We start from the raw sequence: 4370 nt of genomic DNA, 5'->3' as shown, positions 1-4370 counted from the left end.
TATACTTTTACAACATCCGGATGAAACACTTGAAACGTAAATCGGAAACGCCCAAAACACATGAAACACGGCGTCGTCGCGCGGCATGGCCTACCTGGTGGGGGACTACCATAGCTAGCAAATTCGAGTTTAAGGGGACATCGAGAGCAACGGCCGCGCGACCCCCGACCTCCTCCTACTGGCACCTCTGGTGTTTTGACCTAACACTAAAACTTGCCATGTCATCATGAGCATTGCAAAGCATTCATAAAGTAGAAAATTTTGAATGCATTCACCAAATAAGCTTTATTTCATAATGTTGTTATTTCATGTGATGTGATTCAAAACCCTAAATAAAGATCATGACCACAAGGGTCAAATTTCATGTGATCATGTGAGGTCATGTGTCATTTGACTCAAATAACCCTAATGGGCCATGTTACTGGTCAAAAATCAAAGTTATAGTAAAAGGAAAACAAATCAAATTTGAATTCAAATTCAAATCACAAAAGTCATTTTTGCCCCTTTTTACTAATTCAAAATCCATGTGGAATTTGGGGTTGGGGTAAAAAGCAAAGTTGAAGATTATTTTATGTGGATCAACTTTGGTATTCAAAGTTTTTCAAGTTTACATATAAAAATTTAGAGTAATTTTGAAATGATTCAAATACTCAAATGCACCCCAAATTCAAATTTCAAAATGGATGCAGAATTTGAAAATGTTCCTAGAAGCAAAGTTGTAGAGTTTGAAAAATTGAGCAACTTTCATTTTTGGAGATTTTCAACTTCTTTAGAAAAATTGGGAGTAATTTGTAAAATGAACTTAGTGGCAAATCTGTAATTATTTCAAAATTTCAGATAACTACAGGGCGCCACCGCCTCACCGCCGGCGTCCTTTCTCCGGCCTTCTAGGCGCGCCTACGACCGCCCTTGGCTTCTTGCTGGCGTAGGGAGCACGCTACATGTCGAGCTCGCGCGCTCCTGGCCGAGCTATAAGAACCAGACGATGCCGTTCACTTTTCTTCCTCCTCTCTGTTTTCCCGACGCCGCCGTCTCTACTCCGGCGAGCTTCTCTCATCTCCTCAGCGCAAGCAAGCCCCGTAAAAGCCATGTTCCAGTTCCGCCTGCTCCTTGCGCATCCGACCGAGCTGTTGCTACCACCTAATTTCGCCGAGAGCACGCGGTACACGTTCATCTTTCTCGCGGCCGGCAACCTCAACGGAAGCTCCGATTCACCATGGTCAGCCTCGTCCGGTGAGCCGTTGCCCTTGCTGGTTGAATCTATGGATTCGCCTCGATGCTGTAGTGCTCATTCCACTCTTGCCTGCTCGTTTTGCCCACTGTAGTCGCCGGAACGCTGTCGTCGGCGAGGTCCGCTCCGTCGTGATCCCGGTCACCGTCGAAACGCGTCACCGTAGCTTCTCTGGTCTCGCCTGTTGCTTCAACACGATCGGGGTGAGCCACTGATGCTTCATGTACTCTCTGTTTCACCGTTACTGGCCTTGTTTCGCTGGCGTAACATTGCCGTGCCACCGCGTCCGTCATGGTCGGCGTTAGCTTTGTTCCGTGTCGTAATCAACCTCCGTAGTGCCACAGATCGATGCGCCTAGCTCTTGTGAACATGTTGGTACTTTGGCCGTCGCTGTTGGGCTCACCGTCGGTGAGATAGCGCCGGTCAGCGCCATCGGAGCCACGGTCAATGCCCGAGGTTGGGGATGACAGGTGGGGGCCGGCTGTCAGTGAGAGCAAGAGAGAGAATAGTGAGTTTTGTTATTTTCTGATTTTGAATAGTACTGAATCTTTGGAACTTTGTAGGAAAATAATCATAGCTCCAAAAATTCTGAAATTTTGTGTGTAGCCTCTGTACAAGCTCTAGTATGGTTCAAAAATTTGAAACTTGAAATTTGAATATAGTTTTAATGTTCAAATATTCAGTCCATTAATTGATAAATGCAATTTCCATGATTTTTGTAGGTCACTGTATAATTCCAAAAATTATGAAATTTGTTTTGGTACACTAATTTGTCATGAGGAAGCTTACATAAAATTTTCAGGTCATTTGGAACAAGTTCATTTTTGGGCTTATTTCCAAATTAATTCAAAAATAAATAAAAGCAAACCGTAAGTGTTTGATTAGTTTTGAATCTTGTTTTGGTCATGTTTTGTGACTAGTAGAGTTTCAAGATTCATTTGGTCAATTCACATGTGTGGTTCTTGACGGTAGGATTGCAAGTTGGTTTTATTGGCTTGCAACTGTACCGTGAAGGAAAATCATATTCGGGGTGTTTTTACATTTCATGTACCGTGAAAGCATCATGTTTACACTATCATCATGTTAAAGCATATGTTATTGTTTCGTGTAGAACCCAAGAGTGAAATGATTCTAGTTGAGCAAGTTCTGGAAGAATCCCCTGTTGTCACGGGATTCGATAATCGTGATACTGATCCGGAACCTGAGATCGTCAACGAAGGCAAGCTCCGGTTTATGCATTAAACCATTACCTTGTTACTTTGAAAAGTTTATCACCTATGTTACTTATTGCATTAAGTTGATTAATTCAGATATTACCTACTTGATGCATTGCCTACCTTGTTAATTGTTTACCATCCTTGAAGATGTTTTATTTTACAAAGGCGTAGAATGCTTAGTATGCTTTATGGTAGGCTTTCCAAAGTAAAGGTTTTCGATACAATTAAAGATGGCATATTGGCCAAAGAAAGAAAGAAGATAGAATGAACTAGAGACTAGTCGGGTGACTTATCTTGAATGTTGGATAAAGTTGCCGACTATGTCGCTTAAAGGCCACTCATTGTGGATCTTCTGAACGATACACTTTGTAGTACTGGTCACATACTCCAGTAAGCCTACTTCGGCTAATCCGATACTAAGACGAATGCCCACGCACTAGGAGTGGAGAGATGGCGGGAGTAGCGTGTACCCTCGTGGCTGGAATGTGGCCAGATTTGAGGTGTGCTGTGCTCTCGGGTGGTGTGGAGATGGCTTAGTATAGGAGGATCCGGTAGCAAGGTTGATATATGTAAGATTAAGTTCTACATATGTCGTGTGATAAGGAATCCCTAGCTGGGACTTGAATCAATTCGAATTACCGGTGCTCCGTGGATATGGAGACTCAATTCATTACAGAAGCAATGTAGGACTAGTGAATTACTAAAATATGAGAAAAAGAATGGAATGAGAAGGAATGGAATATGGGAAATGTACATTTAGTTGAGATAATAAACTAAAAGGACTTAGGGGTAAAACTTGAAAGTAGGATAAGAATAGTAAGCTTTTGGCAAAGAACTTTGAATCTTGCTACATCCTACCTTGCCCCAACCCCTGCATCTCAAAAAGTCTTACACCCCTTTACGTCGGGTTAGTCTTGTTGAGTACTTTTGTACTCAGGGTTTGTTAACCCTTGTTGCAGGTGAGTCGCATGCGCAGGCTTGTTTTGGTCCCTGCTGCTTGTCTGTGTTTGAAGTCAATGACGATGAGGAGTGATGAATGGCCTTTGGACAAGGCATTAGTTTGTATGATAAATAAAGTTAATGTAATATTATCCCGCTACTATGGTTGTATGACACTTATGGTATTGTAAGTTTGAAAACAACTGGTTTGTAAACTATGTTATCTTAAGACTTCCGCTATCTTTACTCTGATGTATATGCTTGAATAAACTGTTGTAATCTGCAATGTCTATGATTGGGATCCTGTTTGAAAAGAGAATCGTGGATGATTCGGGTTTCCCGAGGACACCCAACAGACCTGTTGAGTTGTTGGGAACTCGTGAACGCTATCCGAGGTCTGTCAAGACAACGATAGGTGCACGTGGGCCCAATTTCTTAGGAGGTTCTGCCACAGCTAGTATCAGAGCAGTTCCATCTAAGATCATTGTAGGTTACTTTGGAAAAACCTTCAAATTGATTTGGATCAAAGAAAGTAAACTTGATATTTTAAAGTTCAAATTTCTTTCTTCTTACCTTTGATCTAGACTCAATCCTGTCTTAATTGAAAGTTTGTGGCGGATAATATGATTAGGTTTGTCCTATGTATTAAAAATCTAGTACTTATGATTATATAAATCTTTTGTACCTAGATTTGTAAGATCGATTCATGCATCATGCTTGAGCACCTTGCATAATAATTCCCCTTAATAGTGGGTGGGTAAGTAATGTCAATCCCATTCTTGCTAACCTCCTTTATCCTCAAGCTATTCTTATAGTCCTACCTTAAATCCTACAGGCTATGGCTAAGACCAAGAAAACTGCACGCAAGTCCATCGGACCTCATGGAGTCCCTCGTCACCAGTTGGCACCAAGAAACCACGAGCTTGGTGAAGGAAGTGCCAAGAACTTAGGAGATGAAGGATCTTCAAGCAACCCCACCAACA

This window comes from Miscanthus floridulus, chromosome 17, assembly GCF_019320115.1.
Source record: "Miscanthus floridulus cultivar M001 chromosome 17, ASM1932011v1, whole genome shotgun sequence".
NCBI lineage: Eukaryota > Viridiplantae > Streptophyta > Magnoliopsida > Poales > Poaceae > Miscanthus > Miscanthus floridulus.
This window is presented reverse-complemented; position numbering follows the sequence as displayed.